Raw genomic sequence first — 17732 nt, forward strand, 5'->3', positions numbered from 1 at the left:
GGAGCCGGGAGGGAGCAGCCCTCCCCCCGGGTGTCCGGACCTCCCAGGAAAGCTGCAGGCCCAGAGGCGGCCCTGGGGCTCCGGGCGGCATTTCTGCCTCTAGGTGGGGTGTTCTGCACATGCTGTTCCCACAGCTTTGAACCCTGATCTGGCTGTTCACCGGCTGGAGTGCTCAGTGCCGCGGTTCCTGACTCCGGGGACCGTGGGTCAGAATCGGGGCGGTGTGCAGTCTCCCTCAGCAAGCCCGCCCCCAAGTTTAGCCCCTTCCCGCAGACCCCTCGGCCGTGCGACAGAATGCAGCGTGGGCGCGTCCCGCAGACCCCTCGGCCGTGCGACAGAATGCAGTGTAGGCGCGCCGATTCCCCAGCCTGGAAGCCCTGCTCCCTTCTCCTCCTCCCTCTTTCTGGGGCTGAATCCCTCCTGGACAGGCCTGAGATGCAGTCCTGAGTCCCCTCCCTCCCTCCCTCCTCTAAACCTCAGCCCCTCCGCTCCCCCCAGGCAGGGGCAGCGCCTGCCTCCACCACCTCTGGGGCCCTTGGGTGGTTCTCACAAGGAACCCGAGCAGCGTGTCTGGGCAGCCACATGCCCTGGTCCAGGAAGTGGCCGTGGACCAGGTGAAGCTGTGAGCTTCCCGAGGGCAGGGCCCCGCTCAGCGGTGGGTGTGCTCCCAGCCCTGGTTCGTGCCCATATCTTGGGCCTTTTCTATTCTCAAGGTGGTCGTAGGAGGGGTGAGTGTTTGTTGACCAAGGAGACCTGTTCCTCCAGCTTCTGCTCCTGGCGGGGGGTGCTGGGTGCCCTCACTTCTCCAGGCCTCGGTTTGCTCACCTGTAAAATGGAGAGAGCACAGGACCCCCTGGATCCCTGACCAGAGGGCGCCCTGCACGTCAGCTGCGGCATCTGCTGTGTGGGGCTTGCTCGCCCTCTTCCCACTCTGTCGATTTCGGTGAGAGGACGATGACCTTGGGAGGGGAAGTTACCGCAGCTCCTGAGCTACACTCACCACGCAGCTAGTCTGAACTGTTTCAACAGTTTAATGCCTTTCGATAAAGGTATGCAGGTCGTGCCAACGCCACCACCATCAAGGCATAAAACTGCTCCGTCAGCCCCAAAAGGCCTTCCTGCTGGCCCTTTGCAGCCAGCACTGCCCCGTCCCCAGCCTCTGGAAGCCACAGCTCTGGCTTCTGTTGCTGTGGTTTTGCCTTTTCCAAAATGTCGTGTAAGTGGAATCGCACAGCCTCCTGCGTCTCCTCCTGTGACTTAGCGTAATGCATCGTGTGTGTGTGTCTCCAGCGAGTCTTTCTTACTGCTGAAAATTACACAAATAGAGCGCGAACACTGAGTTGTATGAATAGACTATAATTTGCCTTTCCATCCACCAGGTAATGGACCTCCCAGTTGTTTCCATCTGTGGCTAAATAAATGAATAAAGCTGCTGTGAACATCTGGATCCAGGTCTTCGTGTACCCCTGCTTTATTTTCTCTTGGGTTCATACCAGAAGTGGGATTGCTGGGTTGTGCGTTGAGTGTATATTGACTTTTATAAGAAACTCCCAAACTTTCCAACATGGCAGCACCATTCTGTGTTCCCATCAGCGTCGCCTGAGTGTTCTGGTTGCTCTGCATCTTTGTCACCACTTGGTGTTGTCTGCTTAAAATTTTAGCCATTGGGACAAGTGTGTAGTGCTGGCTAACGATGCTGAACATCTTTTTGTTTGTCATCCGCTTGCTTATCTGCTGCCCATTTTCCTTTCTGGTGAAGCATCTGTTCAAATTTTGCTCATTAAAAAACAGTTGCACTGTTTTGTCTCCTAGTTGAGCCGTAAGAATTCTTTCTGATTCTGGAGAGAAGGCCTTTAACAAATATTATTTCCGAATATTTTCTCCCAGACCGTGGCTTGTCTTTCCATGTTATTAAGTGTCTTTTGAGGAGCAGGAGTTTTAATTTTGATGAGGTCCATGGACAATTTTTCTTAAAACAAGTTTGCGCTTTTTGAGTTCTAAGCACCCTCAGCCTAACCCGCCGTCGCCAGGGCTTCCTGCCCTCTAGACGCTTTGCAGCGGTGGGCTTTACTTGGAGATCCATGGTACCTACATCTTGAATTGACTTTTCCCTGAGTTGAGCTTTGTCTGTGGCACCAGCCTGTGCCCACCTCACGTGGCCACTCAGTGGCTGGCCTGGCCTTTCCTGTAGTCATTGCTTTTGTTGCCCCTGGAGGGCTGTCGGCTGAGGCTCCTCTGCCGCCTTCATCTTGGGATGTGAAGTCCTTGGGCGCCCTGGGGCTGGCAGTGCTGGTGCCAACCCTCTTTCCAGCCTATTTTTCCTCCTAATGGGTGTGTGGCCTCCTCCAGGGGATCCAAAGCCAGACTTCTGTCCACTGCTCAGAAGCTGTCATTGCTAGAGGAGGCAACTCTGCTTTCCTTTGCAGTGTGGGGCAGCTGCAGCCTCCGTGGGCCCCAGAGTATCTCCGCCCTCCTCCCTGTGCAGCCCCGGGGCACCTTCTCATCAGCGCTGCAAGCTCAGTTCAGCCACCTGGCCTAGACATAGACATGGTGCTCATACTCCCCGATCTCCCTTCACCCCTAGCGGGCTACTGCCCCATTTCTCAGATGGAGAAACTGAGTTAAAGGAGAGTCAGCTGTTTGTCTAGGCTAGTGAGTGGCAGAGCTGGGAACTGAACCAGGACCTGGGGGCTCTCCATGTCCACCCTCTCCACATCAGGCTGTCGTGAACTCATCCACGTGTGAACCTGGGGATGATTTGTCCAGAAGAGTTTGGAACACATTTTTTTCAGGGTGAAGGGGCTGACTCCTCTGTAATGGAAGTTCCTTCTGCCCAAGATTTCTCACATTTTGTGTTTCTTCCTGAAAAGCGTGGTCTCGTATACTCAGGAGAATTTCGCAGGGAAACCTGCCTGTGGGAACCAGCCTGTCCGTGCATCTTTTAAACAGGGCATCAGCTCCCCACAAAGATCCTCCAAGTGGTGGGTAGACTGGCCAGGCCCCTGATGGATTTGGGAACCACAGCATCCCCGTTCACAGTGCTTGGTATACAGTAGGCACTCAGTAAATATTTGTAGCGTGAATGAATGGACTTGGAGTTATCTGCCCAGGGACCAGCATCAATTATAGCAAAACCCAAGGACCATGAAAATCAGGCTGAGGGTCTAAGCTCATTCAAGGCCTGAGCGGTGTGTTTCCTGGGCCGTGCAGGTTCTTGGGCCGGGATCTGGATAGGGCAGGACGAGAGGCCGCGGGGGCCGGGCCTGGACCCAGGAATCTACTGCTCGCAAAAACGTCTTGGAACCCAGGTGGGCTTGGCCAACCCCTCTGCTCCCCGGAAAGGACCCTCAGCTGAGCGGGGCTGGCTATCCTGGGCCCCTGACACGTGTTTCTGCAACTGAGAGCTTTTGTTGCCGATAAAGATGGGGGGTCGCTGGGGCAGGGCCTGGGGGAGCCCGGTGCGTCTGTCCATGGCTGGCTCTTGGCGGCGACAAGGGCCCTCCAGCAGGGCTGGCCTGGGGGCAGGGAGACAGGGTCGGAGCAGACCCTTGGCCTCAGGTCAACAACAGGCAGGAGTCGTGCTCGGGACCCCTGCGTCTGGAGGGCACAGTGATCTGTCCGCAGAAGAGGCGCGCTGATCGCTGCTTTGGTTTTTCCAGGGCTGGGATCACACAGAGGAGCAGAGCTGCGGTTTCTGGATTTGCGCTGAGGTGCTCCTCACCTGGGTCCTTGTTCCCTCCCTCCCTGCCGCCCCCCAGACACGATCGGTGATCGGTCGGTGCCAAGGTTAGGGTTGTAATTCCTGGACCTGGCCCTGGGAGAGAGGGCACTTGCTTCGGCCACCCAGCTCCCCAGGGCAGACTCTGCCGGTCAGCTGGGAAGGCCAGGGAGGCCCGAGAGGCAGCGACAGAGGAGGGCAGTCCAGTCAAGGCCTGCTGAGCAGGACTTTGGTGTGATCTGGCCGAGGAGAGGCTGGAGCCCTGGGAGCCCCGGGCCAGCAGGGGTGAGAGGAGGTTCAGGGTGCCTGCCTCCTGCTCCGTAACTGCTGGTGTGTCCAGCAGTGATGCGCCCCCGCCCCTGGCACCTGGGTGACGGGCGAGAGGCTGTGGACACATCAGACAGGCCAACTACTGGGGACCCGGGAGGGCGTGGGACCCGTGGTCACAGCAGGAGCGCCGGGAAGGGGAAGAGTAGGGACCCCCTCACGTGTGGGCTGCCCCGTGCCAGGCTCCACGGGAGGTCTCACCGGATCCTCGAAATTAGGGTGTGTGGAGCAGGGTGTGGCTCAGAGGTAGGGCACATGCTTAGCACGCACAAGGTCCTGGTTCAGCCCCTCCATTAAAAATTAACCCCCCCAAACCTAATTACCCCCTCCCCCCAAACGAAACAACAACAACAAAATAAAGATATCACTCTATTATTTAAAAAAAAAATTAGAATTTCTCCACTGGGCCACTGTTGACATTTTGGCGAATTACTCTTTGTGGGCGCAGACGGGAGGGGCGTCCTGTACCTGTAGGATATGGAACAGTGTCCCTGGTCTCCATCCTCTGGACACCAGTTACCACCCCCAACTCAGTGTGACAACCACAAATGTCTCCAGATATCACCAAATGTCCCTTGGCAGGCAAGGCGCCCCTGGGTGAGAACCACCCCTTTGGATCCCCCCACTTCACAAAGGAGGAAACTGAGGCCCAAGAGAGGATAATGACTGTCTTAAGGGTGCCTGGGAGGCAACGGGAGGACTGGACTTGACTGACTGAAAGCCTCTCCCAGCGGGACCGCGGCCTCCCCTGCCGGGTTTCAGGGCTCGGCAGCCCCCACAGTGTAGCCAGGAAACACTGCCATGTGAGGAGCAGAGGGAGAGACTCTGAGCTGGTCTCACTGCCCCGACTCTGCCCTGCTTCCTCCTCCCTGAGCCTTCCTGGTAGCTTGGGTTCCAGGGTGGGTGACCCTTGTCTGCAACAGGTGGCCATGCAATATTATATCCTTTCCTGGCTCTGGGGACACAGTGACCTCTGGGGTCGGATGTGGAACCCAGAGCGTGCTGGCCGTGCACGAGAGACCAGCTTTGGATGTGCGGAGTGACGTTTTGTGGGGCGTCGGGGCTGGAGAAGCAGGGAGCCCGGGGAGAGGAGGGACCCGAGCTGGGAGGACAGTGGGGCTGGACAGAGGATGGAGTCCTGGCTCAGACGTGTCCCAGCTGTGTGACTGGGCGGTTGCTCGCATGACAGGGAGGCTGAGCCGTCTGTGCCGTGGACCCGTCTCCATCAAACAGGTGCCTAACCAAGCGACACTTGGAGTTACCCAAAAAGTTAGTCGCCTCCTGCCAATGAATCATGATTCTACTCTGCTCTCTGGAATTTCTCTTGACAGCGGAAATGCTTTGCTCGTGAGCACTGTGTCCCCACCTGTACGCATGGCCCAGGCCCAGGGGCATCAGGGAGCAAGCAGGGTCTCATCTTCCGGGCTCCTGTCTGGCCATGGAGGCCCTTGCATGGATGCACATCAAAGCGGAGGTCAAGGTTTTCTGGGTGGAGCGCAGGGGATGGTGGGCTCCATGGCCAGAACGCCAGGGCAGGCTTCCTGGCGTGAGAACCAGAACCGACTTGACCTCAGTGGGAGGGACTCAGAAAAGCAGAGAGGCGGATCTGTTCCCTCTTCCTGCACGGCCGACTTCCCTAAAACTTAATGATTTAAAACAACAATGACCTTCATTATCTCACAGTTTCTGTGGGTTGGGAATCTGGGAGTGGCTTGGGCAGGGGGTTCTAGCTCATGGATTCCCTCAGGGGGCTGCAGGCAAGATGTTGGCAGGGGCTGCATCATCTGAAGTCCAGCTGGGCTGGAGGACTTGCTTCCAAGGCAGCTCCTCACACGTTTGGCAGTTGGTGCTGGCTGTCGCTGGGAGGCCTTGTTCTTCACCACGTGGCCCTCACCCCGAGGCAGCTTGAGAGTCCTCACAGCGTGATGGCCGCCTGCCCACACAGTGGGCGTTCCCAGAGGGAGCACAGTGTCTTTTATGACCCGACCCCAGAAATCACACGCCGTCATGCCTGCAGTATCCTGCTGGGTCACTGTGCTACCTGGAGTGGAAGGGCACTGCCGGGTGTGAGCACCAGGAGATGAGGATGACTGGGGTCTGTCTTGGAAACTGGCTCCAAGGCAGCACAAGCATCCTGGGGGCAGGGGTTGCTGCGTGAGCACAGGAGCTGTGTCTGCGGAGGAGGGAGAGCAGCCTGGTTTTGGTGTGTGATTGTCCAAGGGCATAAAAAGGGATGAAGTATAGCATGTCCAGGTGGTGGGGGTATCTCGAAGGCCAGCCTTGATCCTGTGGGCCTGAGGGAGGCAGAGTGGGCAAGAGGTGTGCTCTCCCCCCGGCTTCACTGATTAGGGAGGTGGTGCCACTTACAAGCTGTGGGGGTCTGGGGAGTTGCCTAATCTCTCTTAGCCTCAGTTTTCTCATCTGCAAAATCGGGGTAGCAATGCCATGCATGGTTGTCAGGAAGATTCAGAGCGATAATGCAGGGCAAGGTGCTTTGCAAAGGACCTTATCGAATGGATAGGACTCAGGGTTGTTCTTGAAGGGTTGAGAGAGAGAGAGAGAGAGAGTCTGTGTGTGTGTGTGTGTGTGTGTGTGGTTCTCATGCAGGGTGTTTGGGGAGATGAATGTGGCAATGGTGTGAGAAGAGATCACAGGAAGACGGCCCCCCTGCCAGGCGCCCAGGTGGCAAGGGTCGTACGAAGGAAGAGGATTCGGACATGCCTGGCGATCATTTGAAACTCAGTGACAGTAACAGCACCCCCTTCCCGAGTGTGGGTGCATGGCGCGGCCTCTCTGGACAAGCCCGTCGGATGCCAAGCTCAGCTGGTGGTTCTCAGTGTGGCATGGAGAGGTGCCAAGGGAGCAGGAAGCCCCCTCAGTGGTCCCGCCATCCCTCCACTGGGACCTGTGGGTCTAAGCCTTGGTCAGCCCTCAGCCAGCACGTCCTCTGAAGAGGGGCCTGGGGCCTGGGGGCCACTGCTCTGCCCTACCCTCTCCCCACCTGCTCTTAGCGCCTCCAGCTTTTCTCGCTGGCTTTGGGGGCTCGGTGCCACCCAGATCCCGCGAGCCCCGTGTCCTCCTGACCACTCTTCCTCAAGCCCAGCGCCCACGTGGGCCACGAGCCCTGGTAGGTTTGGGGCGGATGCACGTGCGGGAGCGGTCCCCCCAGGACTGTGTCTGAACCCAGGAGTTTGCTCCACAGGCAGGTTCACGGGGGAGATGGGCTGCGCTGGCCAGGGTTATCTTAATCCCTGGTTTCCTTCGCTTCCCCTCCCAGCTCCCCGCCTGCTCCTGAAATAAATCTCAGAGGCCACCCCTCTCACCCCCCACAAAAACAGAGATTTTAGGACCCGGAAGGATCCTGGGCCTCATAGACTTTCCATTGTGACCGAAGGGGCTCATTTCCTGATGGAGGAAAACCATCCTTTCGGCCTTATGCAACGTGGCTTGGCTGGGGAGCCCCCATTGTCCCTCACCCCCAGCCACAGACCAGCGGGTAAATGCTCCGATTTACTCGGAAACATGAGACACCTCATCTAGGCTTAGACTCACTGACAGGTGAGTTCAGGTTACCGGGTGAGAAAGGTCGGAAATGAGGTGGGGGCTTGCGGGGGTTGGGGAGGGGGCGGGGGAGGAAGCAAAACTGCCTCTGGCCGGCATCCTCCCCAGCGATGGCCAGATTCCGAAACTACAGCGGCCACCTGGCTCACAAAGCGTTTGTTCACATCTGTGTTTGTGTGAGCGGCCTTCCCACAGCATTGCTGCAGCCACACGACCCCGTCACAGGAAGGGGACAACCTGTGACAACATGTGACCTGCCCCTGAGGCTGCACAGGATGGTAACTAGTGGTGTCCAAGCCCACGGACTGGACGAGGAGGGGAGCTTCTTCAGGGCGGCGATTTAATGCAGGGGAAGCGGCTGCTCTCGGGTTGACAGGCTCCGCCAAGGTCCGATGGGTCAGGGCAGCCACTCTGCAGGATGATTTAAAAGAAGACTTAGAAGTAACATCAAATCCTTCCTTTGGAGAAGTTGGTAGAGCAGGAGTTGGTGGTTTGGAGAAAGGGTGGAGATCCCAGTGTGGGTTCGGACTGGCTTTTTTGTGCTGTAATTTGTTAAAAGTACCTGCCTCACAGGAATCAATTCACAGCCATTTGCAAAGTGCCAATCACGGTGAGGTGGTGCTGCCAGTTGCCGAGCCACTCTCTGGTCTCCCGTCTCCCTAAGAAAGCCCCAGAGGTCGATTCGATGGAAATTTGCCCAGCCAGTATTCCTGGCCTCCTGACTGCCTTGGAATCCAGTGCCTCGTGATACCATTCTTGCCAGAGGGATGTAAGCAGAAGTCAGCTAGGGATTTCCTGGTCAGTTTTGCTTTCCTAGTACAGGCATCGCTGCCTCCTCCTGGGCACTTTTCTTCTTCTTGGAGTTTGAGTTAAAGGCTGGAGGTGAAGCAGCCACCTTGGGCCATGAGGATAAGTGTACACCCTCAGGATGTTGCTGTCAGAGGCATTTGGACGTTGATGGCACGCTGTTCCAACCGTTGCTAGTGGAGAAAACTAAGCCTCTGTAGGGAGTTTCAGACTCCCCTTGATTGACACATGCAGCATTCGGCATATAGCAGATTCTCAATAAAAGCTAAAACCACTCTTACTCTTGTCCAGGCCACTGAGGCCCAGAGAGAGGAAGTCACTTGCAGTAACATATCCAGTAAGGAGGTGACTGATTCTCAAGCCCAGCACACTTTCCAATGCTCCCTGCCTGAAAGGACCTGAGTTCCTGTGGCCAAGATTCTGGAACCTTGAGGGAATGAATGTGGAATCAGGAGGCTTTTCACTCATTATTTTAGCAGGTGTCACTGAGCGGTAGTTCTGTTGTGTAAAGTCACTGCAAACACTGAATGAGTGAAGACTGAACCACGGCTCCCAGGGGAGATACATGTTGGGTTCCCACCAGCCTCCAGTCACAGCATTTGCGTCTCCTGGTCAATACACAACTTTGTTTGATGTGTGTTTCTGTTTAAAGACACCGGCTTTAATAGACACACTATTGATTCATTAGCTTGGAATCCATGGCCAGACAGCGCTGTGACTCTGCCCAAATAATTACCTGACTCGTAGTTTTTCCCCAGGGCACCTCTCAGTCTCTTTGTGCTCCGCACCTTGACACTGTGACTGGGGGCCATTATAAACAGTGAAATCGCCACCAAAAAGCACAAAAATGCAAAAACGGGGCACTGAGTAGACAAAAAGGACATCTGTTTACAGGGTCCAAGATCCAGCTGGCAGACGGTCACTTTGCTGGACCTCAGCAGGGACCACGTGGGGCTGGCAATTCGGATGCTTCATTGCTCTGCCCACGTCTGCACGTGTCTGCCCAAGTACTTACTTTGTCAAGCGTTGATTCTGGGGACACGAGGAATTTTAGAGAGTAGGTGAACTTGCAAATATGGAATCCGTGGATAATGAGACTGGGCTGTTCTTACCAAACAGGACCTCAGCAGTGAAGATGAGGCAGCTTGGAGATGGACTTTGGGTGGGGAGGTCAGCGGAGGCTTCTCAGAAGGAGGAGGAATTAAAGCTGAAACCTGAAGGTGTTGGCGGAGACGGCCGTGAGAGCTGTGCAGAGTTTGGTGGTGTCTTTTCTCAAGGTCAAGGTCAAGGTCAGGTTCTCAAGAGCAGATGCTGTTTCATTCCTCATAATCTCTGGGCAGTGGGACTTCTCGCTCCCTTTCCTTTTGAGCTGCCCCGTGGCTAAACCTTCTTTTTGTAGCTTCTTCTGGATTGTTTATTTTTCTTCTTCTTTTGTTCTCTTCTCCTCCACTACTTCAGAACTTATGTATTTAACTTCTATTCTCTTAGCGTGACCCTAGAGACTTTTACCAGGTATAGCAAACTTTTTCTTCCTTCAAAATTGTATTTTTTTATTGCACATTGCTAAAATCCAAAACAAGCAAACCTCAAGATAATAAACAATTATTCATTGCAAATTACTGCCTAATATATAAGACTAACAGCTTGCAACAATTAAGATTAATACATATGGCAAACTGCATTTATGATACTTATTTTGTAGCAAATATCTTTGTATAAAACATATGTTTATGTATTGCAAGTGAGAAAAAGCATAAGATTAATAATTTATGTTAGTCTTTAAATTGAGGTATGGTTGATTTACAAAGTTGTGTTAGTTTCGGATCAAGAGCAGCAAACTTTTAAGTGTCTAAATTAATCAATATTTTAGACTCCTTCCAACTGAAACAAAGCCTTAGAATCCGTCACCTCCCTTCTGATTTACATGTGATTATGTCCTATATTTTATTTCTAATTTAACTTCGCCAAGTTAGACGTGGTGTTTCTTGTTTTACGCACTCAATGTTTGTTTAGATGTACCCAAAATGGCCCGCGTGCCCTTTGCTTGTGGTTTTTTTCCTTACATTTTGAATCTTCCTTCAGCAATTATTTCCCTCTGGCCTGAGACATATCCTTTGGGATTGTCTTTACTGGCTGTCTATGAGTGGCAAACGTCTAAATTTTTGCTTGTCTAAAAATAAATTGATCAACCTTTTTGTTTTCATGGTTTGTATTTTTGTGTGTCTTGTTAAGATGGCGCTGCCCTGAGGCTATGAAAATGTTACTGTGTATTGTTCCCTGAAAGTTTTATAGTTTTGCCTTTCACGTGGATTCTTTAATCCATCTGCAGCTGGTTTTCGTGTGAGATGTGAGGTAGGGGTCTGTGGTGGTCATTGGTGTTCTCCACCTAGTATTTAGGGGTCAAAATATTTCAGGCACAGGGTAGGATGCCAAGTCCACGCCAAGGTGTGTATCAGGTACCTATGCTGGGTAACAAACCACCACAAACATAGTGGCTTCAAGCAGTGTCTGCTTATAAACTCACAGTTCTTTTATGTGGAAGTCCAGGTGGGTTTGGGTGGGTTCTCTGTCCAGATTCTCACAAGAGAGCAGGGATATGGTCTCGTCTGGAGGCTCTGGGGAGGAATTGGCTTCCAAGCTCATGTGGTTGTTGACAGAATTCAGTTCTCTGCATTTGTAGGGCTGCATTTTTCCTCGTTTCCCTGTTTTCTGGCTGTCAGCTGAGAGCCACTGTCTTTCTCAGCTCCTAGAAGCTGCCCTGGGATCCTAGTCAAGTGCCCCCTCTTCCTCCTCCCACCCTGGCAGCTAACCTCTTCAAAGCCAGTGGGGGCATCACTCCTCTCTGCTGCAACAGTCTTACGTGGCGTAACTTCCTGAATTGTGGGAGTGATTATTCCATCACATTTGCATCTGCCCCATCACATGCCACTTCCCGGGAGAAGCTTTAAGAGCCATGGGTGGCTTTTCTCATGATCCTCCCTCCACCTTGGTCATCGGGGGAATACTGACTGTGCTGTGTCTTCCTTTCCAATCTTTAGGCATGTAACTTATTTTTCCTGCCTCACTGTCCCTATTAGGGCCTTTAGTACAGTTGATAAATTTGACCACATTCCATTTAGAATTCACGGCCATTGAAACAACATAAAAAGCGTGAAAAGATAAACTGCAAACTTAGAGGCGATACTGCATAGACAAAGAATCAGTAGGAAGAGGAGGAATGTTTTTTAAAAAACATTGATTACTATTATTTTGGTTTTTGGTTCTTTATTTTGGGGGGCTGTAATCAGGTTTATCTACTTATTTACTTGTTTTAATGGAGGTACTGGGGTTTGAACCCAGGACCTCGTACATGCTAAACATGCGCTCTAACACTGAGCTATGCCCTCCCTAGAGAAGGAATGTTTTAATACAGGTTTTATTATGATTTGAGTATGGCGAGGCCGACAGACTGGGAGGCAGCTGCTGTTGGAAAGATGGTTTGTCACTCACAGAGCCCAAGAGAAGGCAGCCCATGACTGAATGGGACCACACGGGACCACACGGGGCCGCACGGGGAAGCACCAGTGTTGGCCGGGAAAGGGGGCGTGGGCAAGAACCTTTACTGTGGGCTCAATGGGAAGGAACAGGCGAGTCAGGGGAATCAGGCTGAGGACAGGTGGGGTGGAATGCCTCCAGTGGGCTCTGGGGCCCAGGGGCTGCTCCTAGTTACCTGGCACCTGCCCTGGGGTGATTAGGGCAGGGGGAGTGGCCCTGAGTGTGAGATCCCAGTAAAGAAGGTGGTCAGGCTTTAGGCTCTGCATGGTTGGTTTGTATTTGAGAAGTGAGCTCACAGGTGGGTCGCTTGCCCTCCGTGGGAACTGGCTAAGCCTGGGAGTGGCAGTCCCTCCAGGGTCAGCAAGGCAGTAGGTGTCAAAGCATCAGAACACAGAAAATAAAAGACATGGTTAATACACTGAAGAATGCCTGAAGATCAGTAAGAAAGAGAAACAGCCCAGGAGGCCAAAGACTCAGTTGCAACTTCATAGGAGTGGGAACCCGGCATGAAAAATTAAAACAAAGATGCACATTAAAACAGCAAGACACCATTTCTCATCCGTCAGGTCAGCAAACATTAAAAAGCTGCTGCTGGAGGTGAACCTGGTGCTGCCACTCTGGAAACCAGTGAGGCATTTTTCTCATGAGGTTAAAGATACGTGTTCCCTTTAACCAAGCACGTGCCTTCACAGATACATTTCTCAGAAAAAAGTCTACCATAAGCCTTTGTTTAAACAGTTTTGGCTGACTGTACAATTTTAGGTGGCCGTTTTACTCCAGCGCCTTGAAGTGTTGGTACCACCACATTCTGCTTCCCCCCTCTTGCTGAGAAGTGAACTGCAGGTCTCGCTGGCTCTTCAACCCCACTCTGCACCCTCCCCCAGTTGATTCTAGGATTTCTCTCCTGTAAGCATCACTCCCGATGCTCTGTAATGGTTGATTTGGGTTCTTGAAATCATGAGTCGGACTCATAGCCAAAGTTGTTTCCATTCATCCCATGCCTGTGTTTTCGCTGGTGTGTGAAAGTCACATTACAAACCCTCCACAAAGCCCTGCACCTGTCTCCCCCTTCCTACCCAGCAGGCGCACCCACTTAACTCCCCGTTACTGTGGTAACGAAGGCTCTCCTCAGTCTTTCTGCCGCCTGACCAATCCTGGTGCTTCCTCGTGTGGCCCTGCGTGGTGTGATGGGTCCCTCTCCCCTCCTTTTTGGGAGCTATTAATAATAAATTCTCCTTTCAAGGCAGTAGCCTGTGTGCATGCCGTCTTCGCTGACCTGATTAGGACAGAATCCAGGTACACGCTGATTCACCTGTGCCGCGCTGTTGTCCTTGAGATGCTTGAATCTGCGGATCGGTGTCTGTCATCGGCTCAGAACATTTCTCAGCTACTTTCCCTCCAGATTCAGTCTTTATTGTGTCTTCTCCCTGTAGATCTGTGGCTCTAACTGACTGAGAAAAATGCACAATGTGAGAATTGTGAGTTAAGTTTTATTTGGGGCAAAATGAGGGCTGTGACCCAGGAGACAGCCTTTCAGATAATGCTGAGGAGCTGCTCTGAAGAGACGGGGAAGGTCAGTGTATGTGTGATTTTAGTGACTGGGGTACGTGCAATCACGCGTGCATTTGGGCAGAAGGTCTTGAGGAGGAGATATTTCCGTTAATGATTTTAGTGCTTTTCTAGACATGAGAAGATGCAAGAATTTGGGCTCCTAAAATCTCCTGAAAAATATCTAACTTCCTGAAGGCCTGTTCTGCCAGGTTTTCCCAGAGCACAGAGCACCTCACTCCTGATCTCCGCCCTGCACTCCTCTCAGGGTGTGTTGAGGTCAGTGACTGCAGGGGTTGTGACTTCATCTTCACAGAGGCAGGTGGCAAGTGGTAGTTTTTAGTTGGCACCCTGCGTTTTACCTTGCACTCTGTTCCCCAGGCATCACAGGGCTGACCTGAACAGAGCAGAGGATGCCAAGGAACAGGGGAAAAGAGAAGGTGGAAGAAACTGGCACAGAGGTGCCTCCCCTTGGAGCTGTGTGGCCTCCGGTGGAGCTGAGACCCAGAAGCTGTGCTTCCTGACAGGGATCCCGCCCGTCTCCCATGAACTATCCTATGGCCGGCAACACTCCTGGGCTAGCCTGTGTGGTCTCCTGTCCCAGATATCTGAACACTGTCACCTACTGGAGACAATGGAGACTCCAGGAGGCACATGGGCATGAGCCCCTCGGGTGGCTGTGAGAGTGCGGTGCTTCTGAGGTGACAGGGGACCGTCCCCGTGGCAACGAGGCACTTTCTGTGGCTCAGTGCAACTTCAAGAGCCCGTGAGTGTTACTGAGTCCCACGCCTGCCGCCCTCCAGCCTGCCCTGAGGGACACACACACGTCAAAAAGTCACTTTGTGCGTGCACAGTGGGCCTCACAAGTGTCTTCTCTTCCTTGTCCCACATCATTTCCCTCCCATTTCTATTTAGAAATCGAGAGAGAGAATCTAGGCCAGGTCATGCTTGGGAAACCACTGAGATTTTTCTTCCTTCTACTCAGTGCATATCTTTTACCTTAAAAAAAATTTAAAACCATTAGGTCATCTTCCCCCACCCCCCTTTCCTTTTTTTATTTCTGGGAAAATCTTCATTTTGTGTGTTTCTCAAGCATCTTGCCGTCTGTCTCAGAGGAGACCGGATCACTTCCTCCCAGTGGCTCTCAAAATTCCTGCTGGTTTTATCTCTTGCAAATGCCTTAGTGCTGCAAAGCAAATTCCGCCTCCCTCTGTCTCTCCACTGGCCTCTCCATGAAAAAGAAAGGGCCCCCGGCTCTCGGCTCTCGGCTCTCGGCTCTCGGTGAGGTCTTTCGGCAACCCAGATACATCCCCCCACCCCGCACCCGCCCCTTCAAAGGTGCCTCCTCCGCGCGCAGGCACCAGCCTCTGCCTGTTAACTCTTTCAAAGAGCGTTTGTCGGTGTGTGAAAGCTGTCTGGGTTCATTGATAAAAAAAGGTATTGTTTTGGGGGCTGCTGAATGTGTTAATGAGTGGTAGCAGGCAGTCCTCAGTGTCTGCAGAGGTCCGTGGTTACCTTTCACCTACTTGTTGCCTTAAAAGGCGAACTGATGTCTGGGGAGCGACGCCCCCGCCCCCTCCCCGACCAGCACACCCTCCATGGAACAGGCTGGCAGGCAGGATGCTAATTCTCCCCAAACCCCAAAGAGTTAAGTCCCAGTGGTTAATATTCCTCTCTTTGGCCCCCTTGTCCCGTATTCTAATGTATGAACTCCCGCCTTCAGATGTGAGCAAGCCGCATGTGCTTGCCGACAGCTTGCCTCCCCTGGGTGACATGGCTGGTCTCTTCTGACATGCTGGTAGAAACACAATTTTATAAACACTGAAGGCTCACCTCGACGTGGGCCTCTACGGGGCCAGGCACGTATTTGCAGCTCACGTTCCAAGAGGGGTTCACTTTGCCCCTTCCCGCCCGGGGATTCTCAGTCCGAGGTGAGAAAAACGAAGCAAGGTTATTAAGAATTCTGACAAGGTAGACTGAATAAATTGTGTTTTCTTTGTGAGCCTTAATCCGGTGTTGTATTGGCTTCTCGGACATGGCTAATTTATTTGGAATTTCATTCTGTTCCTGACAGCGTCCTTGACTAGCTGTTTGATCAGCCCGAGCAAAGTTACATACCAGCTTTCAACTGCTGGAAGGGCAGGGGCGTGAGTTTTCTCAAGTGCGTTCTCCCGGCCGGCTTTATGCTCGCAGGAGGACGTTGCAAACGGCTGGGGCCGCCGTCCCTTGTTAGGGAGAAACCCCGGCCCGCGCAGGGGTCTCCCTCAATGAGGAAACGTTCCACTTTCCCCCACTCGTCCCACTGTTCGGGATTTTAATCTGCTTTTGTGTCGCAGGAAGAAAGAAGATTAATTTTCACCCGTCTGTGAGGAGGGAGCGTTTCAGTGGAGACCGGGTTTGAAATGCTGCTTCTGTTAATTTCAGCACCCCCCCCCCGCCCCCTCCACGCTGCCAGCAGGGTTTTGAGATGCAAAATTCTCAAAGGAAGAGGTAAATCGCCCCAGCCTTCTTAGGGTGCTAACTCCGGGGTCTCCATCAAGCCTTGGGCCTCCAGCATCTTGCGGTCCCTCTTGGTGGAGATGTGAGTTGGCACTCACTCATTTATACGTGTTTGCTCTTTCTTTCTTTCTTCCTTTCTTCTAACAGCAAGTGTGTCTTGCTTTTGCCAAAAGAAAAAAATTGACAGTGATTTTCAAGAAGCCTCCAGCCTGTCTGAGACTCTCACTCAGCACAGTTACAGATGGCGGTCTTACAGCGTGGGCAGAATTCGGTCTCATGAGAACACAGGCTCCTTTCACCGGGCTTCTTGATGTCGACCCCTGAACGTGGTCCTGCTGAATGCCTTCCAGGTGTGGGACCTGTGCTCAGCCTTGGGGGGTGTGGTGCGCGTTTGCATGCTGGCAACACAGACAAGATTTTAGAGGGCACGGGTGCTGTGATGAACGTAGGAAGCGAAAGTAACCAGCCAAACGCCAGGGTGAGAGGCTGGCCGGTACCTGGACGTGAGAACTCAGCTTGCTCACCAGGCCCTGCCTTCGAGTCAGGGAAGTCCACTGGGTCTTGGTGATATTCGGGCAGGACTTTTACCTCCTGCAAAGCGCTCTGATCCTGGCCCTGCCTGCAGAACACGTGGGAGGGACTGTGGTCCCCTTTCACGGATGAGGAAGGTGTGGCCCAGAGCACCGCCGTGACACCTCGATGGACACACAGCTTGTTTAGGGCAGCAACTTGAATGGGGCCCTGGGGCTTGTTCCAGGGCCGTGACCCCAGCAAGAGCAGGTCCCGGGTGGGGACATGGCTGTCCTCCTCGGCCCTCCCCCAGGGACCTCACCTGTGGAAAGGGGTCACCTGCTGGACGTTTTGTTAGGCGGTGATGCTGGTTGCTGCCTCAGTGCTTGGGCACGGGGTGCGGGGAGACTCCCTGGCCCTTTACAGTCCTGAAAATAACCCAGGTCCCCTAGTCCGACCTCATCGACCCAGGGCGGGAGCCTCTGCGTGCTGGGCTCTGCGAATCCTGGTAAACTGCAGCCCCCACCAACGGGGCGCTCGGATTGCCACGGGCTGCGTTCCCTGGGAAGGTGATTTAGCACGTGGCGCACCCTGGAGGAGGGGGAGTTGGAGGGGAGGGCAGGAGGAAGGAGGGGAGAAACCGAGAACAAGTGTGACTCTAGGCACGGTCGCGGGTCACCGTGCTTTTGAAGGGGCATTCTGGATGCCGTGTGACCTTTGAGTTTGTCCCGGCCCCCGGCACGGGGTTGAGCTCTCACCCCCTCACCCCATGATCGGTCCTTGCTGAAGGACAGCCTGGGGGGGGCAGAAACCCCGGGGGACTCAGATCCTCTGCACAGGGGCGGCCCCCGCAGCCAAGGACAGCCTCGGAGAAAAGTCATATCAGGAGCAAAGCACTGTGGGAGCCGGAGGTAAGGTGCGCAGACACAGGCGCCCCACCCCCGCCGCCACTGCTAATTGTGGGGCGATGAGTGTTTCCTCCCCGCCGACGGGGGCGCTCTCGGCACCCACTCCACGGGAGACTGTGGGCGTGCACGTTTATTAGCACCTATGACCCTCCTCACGTGGGCGACAGCCACCTTAGCCGTCCAAGGTCCCCTGCACCTGCATCAGGTGGGCCCTTTCAGGAGAAGGCGTTCCTGGGACAGCTGGACACTGTTCTGGGAAGGGGGTAATTCGCTTCCTCTCCTGAAGGGTGCACTGACCTTGGCCATCTGGGTAGGAAGGG

This window comes from Vicugna pacos, chromosome 10, assembly GCF_048564905.1.
Source record: "Vicugna pacos chromosome 10, VicPac4, whole genome shotgun sequence".
In the NCBI taxonomy this organism is placed as follows: domain Eukaryota; kingdom Metazoa; phylum Chordata; class Mammalia; order Artiodactyla; family Camelidae; genus Vicugna; species Vicugna pacos.